Source organism: Salvelinus fontinalis, chromosome 29 (assembly GCF_029448725.1).
Source record: "Salvelinus fontinalis isolate EN_2023a chromosome 29, ASM2944872v1, whole genome shotgun sequence".
In the NCBI taxonomy this organism is placed as follows: Eukaryota; Metazoa; Chordata; class Actinopteri; order Salmoniformes; family Salmonidae; genus Salvelinus; species Salvelinus fontinalis.
The window spans coordinates 33,396,348-33,407,858 of NC_074693.1; positions in this window are offsets into that span (position 1 = coordinate 33,396,348).

Genomic DNA, 11,511 nt, shown 5'->3' on the forward strand with positions numbered 1-11,511 from the left:
GCCATGGCAGAACACTGACATTCCTTTCTTGCAGGAAATCATGCACAGAATGAGCACTATGGCTGGTGGCATTGTCATGCTGGAGGATAATGTCAGGATGAGCCTGCAGGAAGGGTACCACATGAGGGAGGAGGATGTCTTCCCTGTAACGCACAGCGTTGAGATTGTCTGCAATGACAACAAGCTCAGTCCGATGATGCTGTGACACACCGCCCCAGACCATGACGGACCCTCCACCTCCAAATCGATCCCTCTCCAGAGTACAGGCCTCGGTGTAACGCTCATTCCTTCGACGATAATCACAAATCCGACCATCACCCTTGGTGAGACAAAACCGCGACTCATTAGTGAGGAGCACTTTTTGCCAGTCCTGTCTGGTCCAGCAACGGTGGGTTTGTGCCTATAGGCGACGTTGTTGCCAGTGATGTCTGGTGAGGACCTGCCTTACATCAGGCCTACAAGCCCTCAGTCTAGCCTCTCTCAGTCTATTGCGGACAGTCTGAGCACTGATGGAGGGATTGTGCATTGCTGGTGTGACTTTGGCAGTTGTTGTTGCCACCCTGTACCTGTCCCGCAGGTGTGATGTTCAGATGTACTGATCCTGTGCAGGTGTTGTTACACGTGGTCTGCTACTGCAAGGACGATCAGCTGTCCGTCCTGTCTACCTGTAGCGCTGTCTTAGGCGTCTCACAGTCCGGACATTGCAATTTATTGCCCTGGCCACATCTGCAGTCCTCATGCCTGCTTGCAGCATGCCGAAGGCACGTTCACGCAGATGAGCAGGAACCCTGGGCATCTTTCTTTTGGTGTTTTTCAGAGTCAGTAGAAAGGCCTCTTTAGTGTTCTAAGTTTTCATAACTGTGACCTTAACGTCTGTAAGCTGTTAGTGTCTTAACGACCGTTCCACAGTTGCATGTTCAATAATTGTGTATGGGTCTTTGAAACGGCATGGGAAACAGTGTTTCAACCCTTGCGGTGGTTCATTTCTGTATTACCAAATGAGGAGAGAGACAAACTTCACACACCAGTCAGAGTTATACTTAAACTACATATTTTATAATAAGAGCTTTGCAATAGCAATGACTTTCAAAGATTCGCCATTTCTAATGAACCATTGAAAGTGACAACACAATGGCTACTGAGACTTTTTACAGCAAAGATATTCCCCTCTCAACCTACATGACGAACAACAGATACATAGAATGGTCACAAGGTTAAGATTTGTATGAAAGGTATGTATAATACATAGCAGACAGCAACTGCTGTGTGTCACGTTCCTGACCTGTTTTCTGTTGTTTTGTATGTGTGTGATGGTCAGGGCGTGAGTTTTGGGAGGGCAGTCTATGTTTTCTGTTTCTATGTTGGTTTTGGGTTGCCTGGTATGGCTTCCGTCGCATGACATCTAAAGTCCAGAATAAATTGCAATAATATAATTAAAGTATATTGAAAAAACATACTTTAGGATGATTTTGTGACATGTATCAAATAATATCGTAGGCAGAGGTCATATTCACCTTAAACGAGCGTCTTCCATGAGCCGAGTCCAGATTCTGCCTTGCGCCCGGAAAAAAAATTAAACTGCGCAGGTCTCACAAGAAGATGTGGTATTCAGTCCATGGAAGAGATATTCGACTCCTTTCAACTCTCACTTCCGCATTACACCCAGATGAAGGCGTATGACGTGTTTCTACGGTCCTAAGTGTCATGACCTTGTATAGACAAGGTCTTAAAGAGACACATCGCATTTTGGAAATCTCAATTCGGCTGGGAAAATGGCTGTAAAAATAGTTCTGTTCCACTTAGAGAAATAATTCAAACGTTTTTAGAAACTATAGACTGTTATCTATCCAATAGTAGTAAATATATGCATATTGTAAAATCAAAAATTTCTTAAGAGGCCGTTTGAAAATGTGCACATTTTCCATTTTTTTCAATATTCACCCTGCAGCCTGAAGAAGTTAAGGTAGGGTGTTCTCACTGTTTGTTTGTGGGTGATTGTCTCCTGTGTCCTTGTCGGTGTACCACACGGGACTGTAGCATTTGTTCGGTATTTGTGTAGTCTGTTTTCCCTGTCCGTGCGTTCTTCGTGTTTTATGTAAGTACTCTCGTTCAGGTCTGTCTTCTTCGTTTTGTTGTTTTGTAAAATATTCAAGTGTTCTTCGTGTGTTTAGTTTTGTCTTGTAAATAAAGTTTCATGATGTATTCACAACCCGCTGCACGTTGGTCAAATCCATGCTACTCCTCTTCTGATGAGGAGAAGGAGGCAGCGCGTTACACTGTGTCAACAGTTTTCATTGTATAGACCAGTGTCTGGTCCTCCTACTCCAAACTGGAACCGTCTCACCCTGGTACGGTAAAGCACAAAAACATTACCTCATGTTATCTAGAATGCTCTTTAGGTCTTATCACCCAAAGACATCGTAAATCTCCTCTGTCAGCGTTATCTCATAGAGGCCCATCCTCCGTAGAACACACACACAATAGTTAACAGAACATTCTATTCTGTCGAATAAAACAACCATTATAATGCAATACAAGTATTATAACATATTCTTGCAATTTCCACGACACCCTTTACAATGAAGATCTGTGAAGTTATTTTGACTTTTCCGAATGATCTTTGAAAGACAGGGTCCTGAAAATGGGACTTTTCTTTTTTTGCTGAGTTTATGTATTTTTAGGGTACATACATCTACCTCTGTGCCAAATTTGATGCTTTTCTCACAATGTTTACTGTTGAGTAGTGCTTAGCGATTAACCAATATTTGGGGGGAGTTTTCGGTTATCAAATAACTAATAGACCGACGTCAGTTCAATTACTTGAATTCCCCCCCAAAAATTGTGTGAACCCAACGTGCCGTTTCTCTAGAGAGAAATTAAATCATTCACAAGATAAATTAAGTCAGGAACTATATGGGACCCTGGGCTGAAGAGAGTTGTAGATCTCATTAAGCAAATATTCAACTTAGTTCAGTGCACAAATGTGGTAATTAACTGCAATGACCATCATCCATTGCACCTGTTCTTTTCCAGCTTGGACAGAGATGGATAAACTTTTATGCCTACTACATTAGGTTAGTTACACACGCCAGCGTGTGAGAGAGGAATATACACAACACAACAATGAGAGAGAGGGATAGAGACAGTTTGTGAAAGTATCTACTTTGAAAAACGAGTAAAATGATTGTCAGACAGCTCTGCAGCATACTTAGGCAGGCTAGCTTAATAAGATGACTAAAGACAGTACAGTATGGCGAGCAGATACCATTACATGGTCTGGCTGGCTGACTGCTATTGCCTGAGCAGAGATGAGATGACGACTTTAAGGAATTAAACATTATAAAGTCATTGAATAAAACTAAGTGATATACAAGACTGAATTAGTCATTTCCTATTAATCTATGTGAACCTTACAGAGACGATGGAATATTTTCAATGTTTTGGCAATTGAATGTTCACTATTTCTGGCTTTGGAATTTCCATTAAAATGCTCTAATCGCCTCCCGAGTGGCACCGTGGTCCAAGGCACTGCATCACAGTGCTAGCTGTGCCACTAGAGATCCTGACTCACAATTGGCCCAGTGGGTTAGGGGAGAGTTTGGCTGGCACGGATGTTCTTGTCCCATCACTCTCTAGCGAGTCCTGTGGCGGGCCGGCGCAGGTCGCCAGGTATACAGTGTTTCCTCCGACACATTGGTGTGGCTGCCTTCCAGGTTAAGCGAGCATTGTGTCAGGATGCAGTGCGGCTTGGTTGGGTTGTGTTTCGGAGGACGCACGGCTCTCGACCTTCGCCTCTCCCGAGTCCGTACGGGAGTTGCAGCGATGGGACAAGACTGTAACTACCAATTGGATACCATGAAATTGGTGATATAAGGGGTAAATATATATATATATATATATGTGTGTACATATAACATTAAAAAAAGCTCAAATAATTTTTGTCATTATTTCATAATGCATCTAAAGTTGAAAAAATAATCGAAACCGAAATCAAAACCTGAAACCAAAACAACCTCAAAAGGCACTAATCGCTAAGCACTACTATTGAGTTCATATTTTCTTCTTAGTCGCATACAACTATTTGCATACAATTTCTCATTCTTCCATATTAACATAGAAATCATGGTAAGTTGTGTTTTTTTGTCAGTAAGTAGTTGATTGACAATGTCCAACATTTTTAGAAGGTTTAAAAAAAGGGTTTAAAATATATATTTTTTTACCCCTTGGTGTCAAAATTGACTCTGTTGGTGCATTTAAGGTTATTTGAATCTTGATTTCTCTGGAGACATGATTACAAGTTATCCATACCACCAAAGGGTGGCAGAACCAGAGATGTAGCTCCCCATGTACTCGCCTAAGATTGTACTTTTCAATACCACCTATCGTATGACCGTGTACAAAACCAAAATTAACTTACTTGTGTGCATATGGTATACAAAATCTGCCAATGGTACAAATATTTCATGAACTGCAATACAGAACTCAGACACAGTCTGAACCCACCTAGAGAAGTTATTGTAAGGCAAATAAAAAAAGTATTAATTTGAATCCATGTTTCTCTGGAGACCTAATATTACATTATACATATCATCAGAGGGTGGAGGGGGACCTGTATCAGTGAAATAGACAGATCACCTACCAGAGACCTTATGTACTTGCCTATGGTTATAACTGGTTATAACAGGGTATGACCATGTATAAAATCAAAGTGTCCTTAGATATGTTCTGTAACACAGAAACCATTGTATTCTCAGAAAAATAGTTATTCTACTGAAAATGTGATATATAGTGCCTTCGTGATATTTCCTTTTATATATATATATATGTATATATAAATTAGCAAACATTTAAAAAACTGTTTTTGCTTTGTCATTATGGGGTATAGTGTGTAGATTGATGAGGGGGAGAAAAACTATTTAATCCATTTTAGAATAAGGCATAACAAAATGTGGAAAAAGTCAAGGGTCTGAATACTTTCCAAAGGCACTGTTTGTAAAATATGTTGGTAGCTTGATGTTTAAATATTTAGTACCTTACTGAAACATACAGTATGTATTCTTTTTTTGGGTGAGGGTTGAGGGATTTTGACAGCAGGATAGCTTATAGACCACTGGGCCTAGGCACTTAGACTGTATTTGATATACCACTTTTTGTGGATGTCTAGTCCAGCTCACCTATACCCAGCTCAATACATTACACTTCAACTGTATAATTGCATTGGAACAAATCTGTTTTACAGCCAATTACTTTGTTGGAGAGTTTCTGTACGAACAAGTGGAGATTGTGTGTGTTTGAGTTGAGTTCAGCAGGGTTTTTGGTTGATCTCCCACTCCCAGCGCTGGTGATTAATTCAATAGTAGCCTACACTCCCGAGCTAAGAGGGTTACGGATGAGGAAAAGGGCCCTGCGTGTAATCGAGGTGGATTCTGCTCAACACGCGTGGACTATTAGGTTAAGTACAGTACCTTTTAAGTGTAATTGGAAAATGCAAATGAGCCATAATTGTACCAAGCACGGGCTACTATACACATGGGTGGCCTCACTTCAGAAAAGTAATTTAGGGCTAATACTTTCATTTGCAGAGTGCCAGGGAAAGATATATAACAAATGGTTGAATAATGTGTAAGTGTACGATTTCACCGATAGTGACCAGTCCTTGTTTGCACTTCAATTTCCACCACTCTCTCAATTGTTCCATAGCACCAAATGGATAATAGGACTGTTGCTCCAGAAGAGCTCTATTCTCCTATAAAGTCCTTATTCCATGGATGGAGAAACCCAGGCTTGTGCTACGTTCGACTCTGACCTGTGTGGGACTTTGGCCCTGAAACCTGGTATCAGAAATGAGCTAGAGAGGTTAAGATGAGGACCCACACATTGCAAACACAATCAATATTTCACATCATCATCATCATCCCTCTACAACAAAAAAAAAGTGAAATAATTGACTAAATAATAACAAAGTACTGGAGGGTTCCCTGCAGAGCAGGACTATTGACCTTGTTTTTATCCCATTATTAACAGAACCTGGAGTTAAATAAAAATGATCTCAATTAGATGAGAACCCTCTTGGCCCTGGCCTATGAACGTCTAGATCCACACCTCATGCCTCCTCCTCACACCGTGGAGAATCAACAGGAGATTTAAAAATAATCAGCCAGGAAATGATTACTACAGCTTCGTCAGCGTTACAAACCCTGTGCATCATCACTTCCCTCCACTCTCCACGGACTCCTTCACCACACAGGCAGAATTAAGACAGGTCAACAACCACAACAACAATCCCAATCGCACACTCTCATCCTCCTCTGTCTTTGTGTCGGTGGGAGGAAGGAGTGACCCGTCTAGCTGAGAGGCAGCTGGGTGCAAGCGGGCAGCATCCAGGTTATTCCTTATGTCCAAACCGTGTCAGTGTGTGTATGTGTGTGTGTGTGCGTGCGTATAACTTATGTCTGTGGCCATCATTTCAGCCATCAGAGTTGATTTCAAAGCTCTGGAAAGTATGGATTGATCATTTACTGTAATGAAACTCAGGGAGAAAACGGTGTAGATTCACACGCAGAGCGCAGCAGGTGTTTACTTCGCCTTCGCAGAAGGCAGGAATCGTAGTCACAGGCAGACAGGCAGGTGAATCAAAACTAGGACTGAAGGCTATAACTGGTTCTCACAAACGAGCTGGGAAAAGGCTTAGTAGAGTCAAAATGAACAACACCTCACAAAGGCACAAACAGAATGAACTGAACTAAATAAGGAGCTGATGAGCCAAGGTGAGTAACTAACACAGGTGAAATCAATGAACAAGAACACAAAGAAACAGGGCTACGTTCAAGAACACAATGAAACAGAACACAAGTCTGACTAAGAAAATAAACACAGAACCTTACATTTACGTGACACACAAACAAACAGAGGTGAAGAGTGTCTGAGGTCGAGTTCAACAGATCTAGACGATGATGGAAAGAACAACGTTTCAATGAACATACAGTGAGTCATCTAAACGACTCTGTCACACCACAGTATATCACCATAGCCTCTGAACACACTGTATATGCACTCGAGGGTCCTCTTTACAGCAACCTCACTCACACTCTCAATCACTCTCTCGTTACACCCCATAACTTTCTCATTACACCCCACACACACACAACCACATACCCACTCACGGACGACAGACACACACACACACACACATACACACACGTTTGTTTACTATCCTTGTGGGGACCAAACAATTGATTCCCACTCCTATTTTCCATAACCCTTAATTGAGGAACGCTCTACTTCGTTCTCTTACATCGAAGTGGAGTTGAGTTTTAACCCCTTAGAGTCGATTGACGCACCATAAAAAAGTTTAAGCCAGAGATATCTGGGGTTTTTTTTGCCCTGAAGGCGTCTCAATCTACTGCATCCACCAGCGTCTGCAGTGAACAGAAGAAAGGGAATTTTTACTTTAATTTTTTATATAAAATGTCAGGAATTGTGAATAACTGAGTTTAAATGTATTTGGCTAAGGTGTATGTTAACTTATATATGTATATGTATATTGTCCACACAAGGATAGTAAAACGAAACACAAACACATATATATACACACACACACACCGTGGGAGTTAGCGTTCTCTCCTGAGAGGCCAAACTCATGGTCAAGACTGTTATTAAGTCGGAACTGTCTCATTGTTCATTTCTCAGAGTGGCCTTGGACTTGGCTTGAGCTTTTCAGAATGTAGAGCAAGGGAAAGTACTCATAGTACTCATAGCACTTGCAATACATTGCAAACACATTTTAACAGTAAGAGTCATTCAATACTTTGCCCATTCAATGCATCTCTCCATTTACATTAATTGATTCATAATCCTGGGCTTCTCAGTATTGTATTTCAATAATTGAGAGAAACACAGGACTTCAATTTCATTCATTTCATGAAACTACACTGAACAAAAATATGAACGCAACATCGGAAGCGTTGGTCCCATGTTTCATAAGCTGAAATAAAAGATCCCAGAAAGGTTCCATACCCACAAAAACCTATTTATCAAAAAATGTGCATCCCTGTTAAATGTGCATCCCTGTTAGTGAGCATTTCTCCTTTGCCAAGATAATCAATCCACCTGACAGGTTTGGCATATCAAGAAGCTGATTAAACGTCTTGATCATTACATAGGTGCATCTTGTGCAGGGGACAACGAAAGGCCATTCTTAAATGTGCAGTTGTGTCACTGTAATGCATCTGTGTGTAGCCGGTGTAGATGAGTCAGGTGCAGGACAGCAGATATGAGTAATGTACGCAATTTTACTCAACAATAATCACAATATACGTCAAATAAATCCAAGGCCACAATAACGGACCGCAATACAATAAACAATCACTCACAAACAAACATGGGGGAACCGAGGGTTAAATAATGAACAAGTAATTGGGGGATTGAAACCAGGTGTGTAAGACCTGATGTGTAAGACAAAACAAATGGAAAATGAAAAGTGGATCGGCGATGGCTAGACGACCGGTGACGTCGACCGCCGAACACCGCCAGAACAAGGAGAGGGACCGACTTCGGCAGAAGTCGTGACAGTCACACAACACAATGACACAGATGTTGCAAGTTTTGTGGGTGCGTGCAATTGGCACAGCTGACTGCAGGAATGTTATGTTAATTTCTCTAACATAAGCCACCTCAAACATAATTTTTGAGAATTTGTCAGTACGTCCAACCGGACTCACAATTGCAGACCACGTGTATGGCGTCCTGTGGACAAGTGGTTTCCTGATGTCAACGTTGTGAACAGAGTGCCCCATGGTGACGGTGGGGTTATGGTATGGGCAGGCATAAGCTACGGACAACGAACACAATTGCATTTTATCCATGGCAATTTGAATGCACAGAAATACCGTGACGAGATCCTGAAGCCCATTGTGAGGCCCATTCTGAGGCCTTTTGTGAGGCCCTTTTTTTAAGGCATCTGTGACCAACAGATGTAGATCTGTATTCCCAGTCAGGTGAAATCCATAGATTAGGGCCTAATGAATTTATTTCAATTGAATGATTTCCTTATATGAACTGTAACTCAGTAAAATCTTTGAAATTGTTGCATGTTGAGTTCATATTTTTGTTCAACATAAACACAAACCTGGTTTTTGACGGTCAGAGTTTACTCGTCTTGATGTGGAAAATAATCTCCTTTTTCTGAACCTTCGAAATGAAAAGAGTATGTCTGATATGTATTAACCCTATAATGGAGCACAAGTGGCCCAAACCTACAGACACACATTGAGAGACAACTTTGACAGAGAGAGAGAGAGAGAGCACGAGAGAGAGAGGTTCATGGGCCCAAGAACACCAAGCATAGACTGTTCCAGGAGTATTTGCTTAATGAATGCGCTAATTATCTGACAGACAATGTTACATCATAGTAGTACAAAGATGTTTTGGGTAGTGGGTGTGGTATGTAATAATCCTTTCTATGTCTGCGTGTGTTAGGCCAAAACTTGCTTCGCGATGGAGACGCAATTTTCAGAGAGAGGAGACTCCGGGGATAACGCTTCCTCAAAAGCCAATTCTTCTCCATCTCCCTCTAAGCCGCAACCAAAACAATTTGATGTTTACTCTCTGGAATTAGAGAAAAATTGCTCTACTTGCTTTACCAGAAATCTAACACATCCCGAAAGAGCTGAGGGGGAAAAGCACAAACAGAATAGCTTTGAAAGTGTTTCTCACGCTTGGCTAATAAGAAGTGAAAGGACTACCGCAGATGAATCAATCTGCTTTTTAGTTGTTTTTTTAAACCCTCCATTGTCCTGTCTTTCTCTCTCTCTCGCTCGCTCTCTTTCTCTATGTGTTTCAACATTGTAATTCACTGAGTGGCGGGGCGAGACAGGGCCTGTTTGCTGGACGATAAGGTAATCAGCGTGTTGGTCTCTCTGCCACTCTGGGGAAACAGCCTCTCTCTGAGGTGATGACCCTGAAGGACATTCCTCATCACTGACTCTAATACCCTTCTAACCGTCATTTCGGTTAGAGAGAGAGAGAGAGACCTTGTCAGCACCTCTCTCTCTCTCTCTCTCTGTGTGTGAAGCCTAGTTCTCCTCAGTCAGTGTTTGCTCTGCCTCTGCTGGCCTCAACCGTGTGCGATGAAGAAAATGTCAGCGGAGAAGAGAGAACACCACAGAGGAGGGAGATGGAGGGATTAGCTATCCTAAGATGAAAGCTTCAGTCAATACAGAGAGATAGAAAAACATAACGAGCAACGGCACCACTTAATGCCCCATCGATTTCCTCTCAGATGACGGTTGACGGGACAGAGCTCTGTAAATCGATGATGTGTGAGTTAGAATGCACTCTTCTACATATCAGCACCTTGTCATATCCCACTGCAGACCAAAGAGCTACAGGACCTGGGCTGAGGGGGAAACCCCTGTGTCTTTCCTGTCTGTCCTGTCTGTCCGATGGGACAATGATATCAGAACAGTCTCCCGTTGATCACGTTGTTGACTACTGTAAGATTACACTTGTCTGTCTGTGGACATGGAGATTATGTACCTCATCTTATAAAACAGTAACGTATAGATAGAAGGGGTATGAGAGAGAGAGAGAGAGAGAGAGAGAGAGAGAGAGAGAGAGAGAGAGAGAGAGAGAGAGAGAGAGACAGAGAGAGAGACAGAGAGAGAGAGAGAGAGAGAGAGAGAGAGAGGGAGAGAGAGAGAGAGAGAGAGAGAGAGAGAGAGAGAGAGAGAGAGAGATCATCTTCTTTGGGACAGACAGTCACTCACTGACTGAGTGTGAATGTGTGTGTGTGATATTGACCTCGATTGTGTTGTACAATAACTCAACACAACTTCAGCTGTATGGAAACATATTGATACATTGGGACTGACAGTAGGATGCCATGTTAGTATTCTGTCAGTTTGCACATTCCTTTACGTGTGTCATTCAGATGAAAGACTTTGATTTCACATGACCGATGGATAATGCTTTGTGTTTCTGGTATGGCGACGGTTCCTTCTTCACTTTTATAACACAATCATTCACAGCTCGCCAACAGGAATAAGAAGAGCAAAGGGTCTATATTTTACAGAGAACTGTAGATATGGAAGAAAAACCACAGGATTTTTAAAATTGTGCCCATCACACACACACACACACATACACACGCACACACACTGCAACAGCTTATTCACAACAGCGTCATCACCGACCACCGCCACCCCCCCCCGGGTCATATCTGTTCACAGTGGGAATAATCGCTGAGCAAGACGAGCAAAGAAACGCTGCAAGGTACGGCGGTATAAACGGCCAGACAAACAGGCTGCGCTAACCTAGCGTTCTTACTCTTCACCGAGGTGAGATATGTAGAGAGGAACATGGCAGCCGTGAAAAGATGAAGTGACACTAGCACGGTGCCTGGGGTGAGACAGGAATTTCTGTTCTGGGAAACGAGGGGAGAGAGAGAGGAGGAGGAGGAAGGAAGGTTTAAAGTCCAATTCTGTGCTGTCAGAGGGAGAGATGGGGGAGAGG